Genomic DNA, 11,273 nt, shown 5'->3' on the forward strand with positions numbered 1-11,273 from the left:
CACCAGATCGTTCCTTCTTACTGCCGCGTAGTATTCCATCGTGTGTATATACCACATTTTATTTATCCACTCATCTGTTGAAGGACATTTGGGTTGTTTCCATCTCTTGGCAATTGTGAATAATGCTGCTATGAACATTGGCGTGCAGATATCTGTTCGTGTCACTGCTTTCCGATCTTCCGGGTATATACCGAGAAGTGTAATCGCTGGATCGAATGGTAGCTCTATATCTAGTTTTCTAAGGAACTGCCAGACTGACTTCCAGAGTGGCTGAACCATTATACAGTCCCACCAACAATGAATAAGTGTTCCAATTTCTCCACATCCCCTCCAGCATTTGTAGTTTCCTGTTTGTTTAATGGCAGCCATTCTAACCGGTGTTAGATGGTATCTCATTGTGGTCTTAATTTGCATCTCTCTAATAGCTAGTGAAGCTGAACATTTTTTCATGTGTTTCTTGGCCATTTGTATTTCCTCTTCAGAGAACTGTCTTTTCATATCTTTTGCCCATTTTATAATTGGGCTGTCTGTACTATTGTCATTGAGTTGTAGGATTTCTTTGTATATGCAAGATATCAGTCTTTTGTCAGATACATGGTTTCCAAAAATTTTTTCCCATTGAGTTGGCTGCCTCTTTACCTTTTTGAGAAATTCCTTTGAGGTGCAGAAACTTCTAAGCTTGAGGAGTTCCCATTTATCTATTTTCTCTTTGTTGCTTGTGCTTTGGGTGTAAAGTCTAGGAAGTGGCCGCCTAATACAAGGTCTTGAAGATGTTTTCCTACATTATCTTCTAGGAGTTTTATGGTACTTTCTTTTATATTGAGATCTTTGGTCCATTTTGAGTTAATTTTTGTGTAGGGGGTGAGGTAGGGGTCCTCTTTCATTCTTTTGGATATGGATATCCAACTCTCCCAGCCCCATTTGTTGAAAAGACCATTATGGCTCAGTTCGGTGACTTTGGTGGCCTTATCAAAGATCAGTCGGCCATAGATCTGAGGGTCTATCTCTGAATTCTCAATTCGATTCCATTGATCTATATGTCTATCTTTGTGCCAGTACCATGCTGTTTTGGCAACTGTGGCTTTATAATAAGCTTCAAAGTCAGGGAGTGTAAGTCCTCCCACTTCGTTTTTCTTTTTTAGAGTGTCTTTAGCAATTCGAGGCATCTTCCCTTTCCAAATAAATTTGATAACTAGCTTTTCCAAGTCTGCAAAGTAGGTTGTTGGAATTTTGATTGGGATTGCATTGAATCTGTAGATGAGTTTGGGTAGAATTGACATCTTAATGACATTTAGCCTTCCTATCCATGAACATGGAATATTTTTCCATCTTTTAAGGTCCCCTTCTATTTCTTTTAGTAGAGTTATGTAGTTTTCTTTGTATAGGTCTTTAACATCTTTGGTTAAGTTGATTCCTAGGTACTTGATTTTTTTAGTTGCTATTGAAAATGGTATCTTTTTCTTGAGTGTCTCTTCAGTTTGTTCATTTCTAGCATATAGAAACATTGCTGACTTATGTGCATTAATCTTGTATCCCGCTACTTTGCTAAATTTGTTTATTAGCTCTAGTAGCTGTATCGTCGATTTCTCAGGGTTTTCTAGATATAAGATCATATCATCTGCAAACAATGACAGTTTTACTTCTTCTTTTCCAATTTGGATGCCTTTTATTTCTTTGTCCTGCCGGATTGCCCTAGCTAGCACTTCCAGCACAATGTTGAATAACAGTGGTGACAGCGGGCATCCTTGTCTTGTTCCTGATCTTAGAGGGAAGGCTTTCAGTCTCTCACCGTTGAGTACTATGCTGGCTGTGGGTTTTTCATATATGCTCTTTATCATGTTGAGGAAGTTTCCTTCAATTCCTACCTTTTGAAGTGTTTTTATCAAAAAGGGATGTTGGATTTTGTCAAATGCTTTTTCAGCATCTATTGAGATGATCAATTGATTTTTCCCTTTTGACTTGTTAATCTGTTGTAATACATTGATTGTTTTTCTTATGTTGAACCATCCTTGCATGCCTGGAATGAACCCCACTTGGTCATGGTGTATGATTTTTTTAATGTGTCTTTGGATTCGATTTGCAAGTATTTTGTTGAGGATTTTTGCATCTATATTCATTAGGGAGATTGGCCGGTAGTTTTCCTTTTTTGTAGCATCTTTGCCTGGTTTTGGTATTAGATTGATGTTAGCTTCATAAAATGAGTTAGGTAGTGTTCCATTTTCTTCAATGTTTTGAAAGAGTTTGAGTAAGATTGGTGTCAGTTCTTTCTGGAAAGTTTGGTAGAATTCCCCTGTGAAGCCATCTGGCCCTGGGCATTTATTTGTGGGAAGATTTTTGATGACTGATTGGATCTCTTTGCTTGTGATGGGTTGGTTGAGGTCTTCTATTTCTTCTCTGGTCAGTCTAGGTTGTTCATATGTTTCCAGGAAATTGTCCATTTCCTCTACATTATCCAGTTTGTTGCCATACAGTTGTTCATAATATCCTCTTATAATTTTTTTAATTTCTTCAGGATCTGCAGTTATGTCACCTTTTTCATTGATTATTTTGTTTATATGGGTCTTCTCTCTTTTTGATTTTGTCAGTCTAGCTAGGGGCTTGTCAATCTTGTTGATCTTCTCAGAGAACCAAGTTTTGGTGATATTTATCCTCTGTATTGTTTTTTTGTTCTCTATGTCATTTATTTCTGCTTTAATCCTTGTTATTTCTTTTATTCTACTTGGTTTGGGATTGGTTTGCTGTTCATTTTCTAGCTTCTTCAGTTGATCCATTAGTTCTTTGATTTTGGCTCTTTCTTCCTTTTTAATATATGCGTTTAGTGCTATAAATTTCCCCCTTAGCACTGCTTTTGCTGCATCCCATAGGTTTTGGTATGTTGTGTTCTCATTTTCATTCGTCTCTATATATTTAGCAATTTCTCTTGCTATTTCTTCTTTAACCCACTGATTGTTTAGGAGTGTGTTGTTTAACCTCCAGGTATTTGTGAATTTTCTAAGTCTCTGATGGTTATTGACTTCTAATTGTATTCCATTGTGGTCAGAGAATGTGCTTTGAATAATTTCAATCTTTTTAAATTTATTGAGGCTTGTTTTATGTCCCAGCATATGATCTATTCTGGAGAAAGTTCCGTGAGCACTAGAAAAGTATGTGTATCCTGGTGATTTGGGATGTAATGTCCTGTATATGACTGTTAAATCTAATTCATTTATCAGATTGTTTAGGTTTTCAATTTCCTTATTGGTCTTCTGTCTGGTTGATCTATCTATACGAGAGAGTGATGTGTTGAAGTCTCCCACAATTATTGTGGAAACATCAATTGCTTCCTTTAGTTTTGCCAGTGTTTCGCTCATGTATTTTGTGGCACCTTGATTGGGTGCATAGACATTTATGATTGTTATTTCTTCTTGCTGAATTGCCCCTTTTATTAGTACGTAGTGGCCTTCTTTGTCTCTCAAAACATCCCTGCATTTGAAGTCTATTTTATCTGAGATTAATATTGCTACACCTGCTTTCTTTTGGCTGTAGCTTGCATGAAATATTTTTTTCCATCCTTTCACTTTGAGTTTCTTTGTGTCCCTGTGTCTAAGATGAGTCTCTTGTATGCAACATATTGATGGTTCATTTTTTTTGATCCATTCTGCGAATCTATATCTTTTAATTGGGGAGTTTAATCCATTTACATTCAACGTTATAACCGTGAAGGCATTTCTTGAATCGGCCATCTTATCCTTTGGTTTATGTTTGCCATATTTTTCCCTCTCTCTATTAATATCCTTTATTGTACCCCTACCGAATCTCTTTAGTACTGAACCTTTCTCCAAGTCTGTCTGTCCTGTCTTTGTTTCTCTGTCTGTAGGGCTCCCTTTAGTATCTCCAGTAGGGCAGGTCTCTTGTTAGCAAATTCTCTCAGCATTTGTTTGTCTGTGAAAAATTTAAGCTCTCCCTCAAATTTGAAGGAGAGCTTTGCTGGATAAAGTATTCTTGGCTGGAAATTTTTCTCACTCAGAATTTTAAATATATCGTGCCACTGCCTTCTTGCCTCCATGGTGGCTGCTGAGTAGTCACTACTTAGTCTTATGCTGTTTCCTTTGTATGTGGTGAATTGCTTTTCTCTTGCTGCTTTCAGAACTTGCTCCTTCTCTTCTGTGTTTGACAGTGTGATCAGTATATGTCTCGGAGTGGGTTTTTTTGGATTTATTCTATTTGGAGTTCGCTGAGCATTTATGATTTGTGTATTTATGTTGTTTAGAAGATTTGGGAAGTTTTCCCCAACAATTTCTTTGAATACTCTTCCTAGACCTTTACCCTTTTCTTCCCCTTCTGGGACACCAATGAGTCTTATATTTGGACGTTTCATATTATCTATCATATCCCTGAGGTCCATTTCGATTTTTTCAATTTTTTTCCCCATTCTTTCTTTTATGCTTTCATTTTCCATTCTATCATCTTCCAGGACACTGATTCGTTGTTCAACTTCCTCTAGTCTTGTACTATGAGTGTCCAGAATCTTTTTAATTTGGTCAACAGTTTCTTTAATTTCCATAAGATCATCCATTTTTTTATTTAGTCTTGCAATGTCTTCTTTATGCTCTTCTAGGGTCTTCTTGATTTCCTTTACATCCCGTACTATGGTCTCATTGTTCATCTTTAGTTCTTTGAGTAGCTGCTCTAGGTGCTGTGTCTCTTCTGGTCTTTTGATTTGGGTGCTTGGGCTTGGGTTATCCATATCGTCTGCTTTTTTCATATGCTTTATAATTTTCTGTTGTTTTTGGCCTCGTGGCATTTGCTGAACTTGATAGGGTTCTTTTAGGGTTTGTAGACCTACTGAAGTCCTTATCTCTAATTTATCAGATCTACAGCTTCGTGGAGTACACTTTCTCTAACTAACCAGCAGGTGGCGTCCACGAGCCACCTGTTCTCCACAAGCCAGTTCTCCCCTGCTTAGCCTTTTTGGTGAGTGGGGGAGTGAGTCTTGTGGGGCCCAATTGGTGTACCCAGCTTGCGTGTGTAGTTGGTGTTGCCTGCCCTGTATGTGGGTCGTGTTTCTGGGCAGTCGGGGAGGGGGGGGTGGCCCTAACAATCAAATCTCCCTGATGATCCTAGAGTTTTAAAGCTGGTGCAATAGTCTAATCCTTCAGTTCAGTCCTGCCACAGTTTGTCTCTGCCACTGACCCACAAGTCTTTGGTATTGGCGTATGGTTCCTGAGACTTGCAAGTGGGCCCCTCTTCCAGGCTGTGCACCCCGGGTCCTCTGTTGAGGGATGACTGTGCTATGTCACAGGTGAGTGCCGTCCCCCCAGGGCAGTTCTGGGCTGCTGGGCTGTGTAGGGAGGTTCCCAGTCTGCTCAAATGATGGCTGAATGGGGCTTTGTTAATTCACACTGCTCCACCTTCCCAGCTCTGGGACATTCAGCTGAGGTTGCAGGGAAGGCTAATGTCCACGCCCAGTTTTGTGGTGTGTGCCTGTTATTTGAAGCACTTCCGTCACACTGGGTTGTCTGGGGCAGCTCTGGGCTATGGGGCTGGCGATGGGCAGGAGTGTTTCCTGTCCACCAGGATGGTGGCTGTGAGCGGACACCCCCCTTTTCTTGGGAAGTTGTGTTGTTTATTGAATTTTCTCAGCCACTGGATTATTGCCTTTTGTCTCAGAGCTCTCTTAGTTCTGCTCTTGACTTGACGTGCCCAAATTGCAATTCTTTGAAGCTTTCTGTATTGGGCTTCTTAGAGTAATTGTTTTAGAAAAAGAAAAAAGGTTTTAAAAAAAAAAAAAAAAAAAACAAAACAGCCCTTCTCAGAGATCTAATGGGTTATTGAAATGCTAATAGACAAAGCAACCAGCATCATTAAGGAAAGGTCCACAGGGCAGAGAGATCAGCTTTTCTTCGGGATTTGCATATGCGCCTCAGGGCCTGAGCTCGGGCTTGAGCTCTGCCCTTCCCCCTTCTATGTTCACCAGAACTCCAAAAATCTTCCGCTTTTATTTTGGAGTTTTTCGTGTTGTTTTTTTTCTATGCCTGTCTCCTCTCTGCTGGGCTGGCTGCTCTCAGAGTCTCTGGTGTCTGGTCTCAGTCTATCTATGGTTGGAGTTTGAATCAGTAGAATGAGTTTCCGATAAGAGCAGCCACTGCCGTTCTCCCTTCTCCTTCTCGGAGCTGACAGCCCCTCCTCCCACGGGACTGAGCCTGGCAGGGAGGGGCGCGGGTCCCCCGGCCGCAAAAACTTACAGATTTCGCTGATCTCAGCAGTTCCACGTTTTCATGAGTGTTGTATGAAGTATGCCCAAAGTCAGATTGCTCTGTGGTGTCCAGTCCACGCAGTTCCTGGCTTTTTACCTACTTTCCTGGAGGAGTAACTAAAACTTACAGCTCACCAGTCTGCCATCTTGCCCCCCTATACAATGGCTTTTTAATTGTCTTCCTTCAATTTCTTTGAAAGTAAAGAATTAGAAGCTACCTGACTTGGGAAAGGATTTGTTACCCTACCCTTATAGTTCTTCAGTATAATTCACATCAATTTTGATAAAGAATACCATCAAAAGGCTTTTTCAAGTCTGATAAAATGACTATTAATTATACCAAGTTTTTTTTCCTGACTTAGAGGCACCTATACAACATAACACACTCAGAAAAATAAATAAAAATGGAAATATTCTTAATTTCAGTAGTCTCTGACCAAGACAGTTTTTAAAATAAATTGCTTTCATCTTATCACAGGTTTTAAATGGAACTGCAGATTTAGCCCTTTCAGTTTGTGGGGAGTGTCTTCCCCATAACCTAACAAGAAAAGGCTGTCCCCTTTGTTAAACCAAACTACCAAGTCAGACTTGCTTTCTTTCAGAAAAAGTTTGACTTTGCTTTTTCAGTTCTAATGAGTATGCTAATTCTTATTTTGAGGCATATTAAAACCTACTGAGAAATAAATTACAAAACACATATTACAAGAAATAGATTACAAAAGCAGACAAGTCAAGATTAAAAGTTGTAAGATCTAATAGAAGTAATTTATCAATTTTACAATGTTATAAAAATTAGAATAAATATAGTTTCTCGTTACTTACTTTACTATAATACAATGTAATGTGTAGCTAAAAATTATGTTATTTATTATGTAAGGAATATGATAAAAGGCACACTATTCCTTTGTCAAATGTGATTTTGTATGTATTGAACTCTGGTATATGCTTTGGGGATAAAAAGAATTATGAGTAAAAATTTAAAAATACTCTATAAATTTCATTTATGTTCAAACTTTTCTTGCATATTTGGTGATAGAGAAATGTATATACTGCTGAAAATAACCAGCCCAGTAGTTAACCTGTCATTATATTTTTCATAGGAAGTGGAAAAATATTAACCATTTCATAAGATGAAATGATATAAAAATTTTTATCTATAAGTTTTACTCAGTGCTCATAGAATTATGGAAGTCTTTGAAAACATTTCCATCTCTTCTCAGCTAAAGACATTGCCTACAAATGAGTACTGAGAAGAATTGAAAATATTTGCCTGAATTTAAATAGTGTTTAATATCTCTTACCAATGCTGACGTCTTAACTTTGCTTTTACCAGATGCTCCTTCGAAAGCAATGCATTTTTTGACAATGGTCAAGAGGTAAAAGAAAGAAAGCTGTTAAATGAGAATTGCTATCCTTTTTACTACCTACACTCTATGATACACTATATCTGATTCCAGAAAATCCTGGCAAGGACCAAAATACTCCATTCCTAACATCATGCTTCACCCTTACTAACATATACCTAAGACAGTGTTGGAGATTGAAGCATATCCCCCATAAGACATGTTCAAGTCCTAACCCCAAGTCCTGGGGTGTGAATTCATCTGTAAATAGGAGCTTTGGAGATCCTATTAAGGTGAGGCCAAATGGAATCAAGGCTTAATCCAATATGGCAGGGGTCCTTATAAGGAGAGGAAATATTGACAGAGATCCCAATGACTAAGTAGCAGGAATACAAGCCACAGGAAGAAAGAGAGAGACAGATCGCCATGTGACAGGCAGAAACTGATTGCCAGCAAGCCCCCAGCAGAACACTACAGACTTGGAGAAGGCCTGACCTGCACACACCTTGATTTTAGACTTCTAGCCTCCAAACTGGAGCCAATACATTCCTGTTATTTAAGCCAACCAGTTTGTGGTATTTTGTCATAGCAGCCCTGGCAAATAAAGACAGACAGGAAGATTTGACATGTATTATATGTGGCCTAAAAGCCTATTATATTTCTTTGATTACAATGTATATGTCCAAAAAATACTGTGAAGATTACTTCTTACATCTTTTATCTAAATATCTATATCTTACCTCATATCTATATTTCTAATTATAAAAAAAATTCACTTCTCTAAGATTGACCAAAACAGGCTGAGCAAAACAACCATAAGTACTGACAACTGCTTCATAGTTCTCTGCTGTACTGCATCCAAATGGACCCTAGAGAAAGTTTTGAAAAAATTTAACTTGACAATTTAAGAATTTTAGCACAAAGGAATTGGGGCAACCAGTTTGGAGATATGGGGTTGAGATGGGATTCTAGAACAAGGTTAAATAAAGACCATTAACACCTCCCAAGGCAAGTTTTAGCAGAACTAGATGTATTGAACAGCTGTAAAGATTACCTTGAAAAAAGAAGGTACAATTTAAGTAATGCCAGTTACTTTGCTCTCCATTGCACTCAATGAATAGGTTGCTCAGTTTAGTTTGAGATGGGATCTGCTGTACTTTTGCTTTGATTCTCAGGGTGTGACCATCTTGCTACAATAAGCATAATTCTAGTGTTTAAAGTTATACTTTTTTTTTTAACAGCATGGCCTGAAAATAAAAGCTAATTCCTTCATCTGGTGTTCCACTAAAGAAACACTCAATACTGGAGGAAAATTGACTGTGTTGGACTCTTTGAGAGGCTGTGAATTTAAAATTGAATTTTTTTTAAAATTCAATTTTATTGAGATTTACTCACATACCATACAATCATCCAAAGGGTACAACCAATTGTTCACAGTGCCATCATATAGCTGTGCATTCATCACCCCACTCTATGTTTTGAACATTTTCCCTGTACCAAAAATAGTGAAAATAAGTGTGTGTCCCCTTTTGATGTGACACTTTCTTAAGGCTTTTAAAAAAAATGTTTAATTTCTTTAAAAATTATTGTTACGAAATATATCCGGAAAAGCAAGAAATATGCCATTTAAATGGTTATTTTTTATTATGTATACCAGAGAAAAATGTTCTTAGTCTTAATCCATTTCTCTGGATATGAGCCCATTGTAAATAGGAACTTTTCAAGATGTTATTTTTAGTTACAGTGTAGCCAATTGAATCAGGCTGAGTTTTAATCGGGGTTACTGGAGTCCTTTATAAGCAGAATGAAAAATTCAGACATAGAGAGAGAAAGCCACAGGAAAGAGCAAGAAGCTGGAAGTCAATGGAACCTGGAAGAGAAAGGAGAAAATGCTGCCATGTCCATTGCCTTTTGACAGAAAAGTTGAGGACCCAAGGATCACCGGCAGCCAGCCCCAGAATGCCATAGTTTTCAGAGAGAAAACATCACCTTGATGACAGCTTGATTTGGGACTTTTTCCAGCTTCAAAACCCTGGGCCAGTAAATTCCTATTGTTTAAGCAACAAATTTTGTGGTATTTTAGATCACAGGTTTGCACAAACTGAAGGTAAACGCAGTGTGATTTCACTTTACAAACATTTATTGACTACCTATTAGGTGCACATTATCTCATAGAATCCTCACAACCACATTTTCAGGTGGGTATCATTGTCCGCATTTTACAGATAAGGAAGTCAAGGCTCAGAGAAATTAAAATTTACCCAGCTTGTAAACAGCAGAACTAAATTTGGGCCCGGGTCTCCTTGAATTTAAAACTTAGCCTCTTTTCTTCGTATCAAGATGTTAATGGTAAACCAAGATCCATTTTTTAAAAAGATAGCATTTAATTGTAATCTTGGTCATTATGAATGAGACTAAGCAATCTCTCTTTTGGGAGAGGGGGAAGGGGCATGCTAAACTAAGGGACCTAACTTTTGGAATAACTTGTGAAAGTGGATAAAAGGAAAATGTTTATCAGATCAACTTTATACTAACAACAATGCATTAGGGAAAATAATCCAAACTATACAGTACCTAAAAGATAGTGGACCCAGCATCATGGGATTAAGAAAATCTTCTTGACCAAAAGGGGGAAGTGAAATGTAACAAAATAAAGTTTCAGTGGCTGAGAGATTTCAAATGGAGTCGAGAGGTCACTCTGGAGGGCATTCTTATGTGTTATATAGATATCCCTTTTTGGTTTTTAGTGTATTGGAATAGCTAGAAGCAAATACCTGAAACTGCCGAACTGCAACCCAGTAGCCTTGACTCTTGAAGACGATTGCATAACTATGTAGCTTACATGGTGTGACTGTGTGATTGTGAAAACCTTGTGGCTCACCCTCCCTTTATCCAGTGTATGGACAGATGAGTAGAAAAATGAGGGCAAAAACTAAATGAAAAATAGGGTGGGAATGGAATGCTTTGTGTGTTCTTTTTTATTTTTATTTTTTGGGGGTAAAGAAAATGTTCAAAAATTGATTGTGGTGATGAATGCCCAACTATATGATGGTACTGTGAACAGTTGATTGTACACTGTGGGTGATTTTATGGTATGTGACTACGTCTCAATAAAATTGAATTAAAAAAAAAGTAAAGAGAGAATGAATGAGGAAAAAAAAAAAAAAGATAGTGGCCAAGAGAGCAGAGACGACGTCCATCTCAGTCCCTCCTTGCATATCCTTGGCCTAGGATGGTGCTTGGCCCACAGTGAACACTCAGTAAATCTTTGTGGAATGAATGAACCAGGATCTAGTTCAACTGTAGCCACTTCCATGGAGAGAAATGACCTAAGTTATATAATAATGATGACGATAAACACCACCATCCATCATTAGGAAGGATCTTTTATTTATTTTTTCATTTACAAATTATTCCTACCTGGGCCTTTGGTTGTATTGGGCCTGCCCATGCAATACACCAACCAGGAAGCCCCCCCATGGACACCAGTCCTCTGATTCCAGGGTGCAGTCAGGCAGCCCTATAGCTCACTTCTTCTGACCTGCTGTGGACTCTTCTCCCTCCTCCACCTCAGGTGCCTAACTCCCCTTGGTGTAGTACTGCAGAGTAATGACCCTCAGGGCACCCTTGCTTTTATGACTTGCTGGAACATGCTTCTTTGGCTTTCACTTTCAGCAGTCTCTTTGAGACATGAT

This window comes from Choloepus didactylus, chromosome 11 (genome assembly GCF_015220235.1).
Source record: "Choloepus didactylus isolate mChoDid1 chromosome 11, mChoDid1.pri, whole genome shotgun sequence".
Taxonomy (NCBI): Eukaryota; Metazoa; Chordata; class Mammalia; order Pilosa; family Megalonychidae; genus Choloepus; species Choloepus didactylus.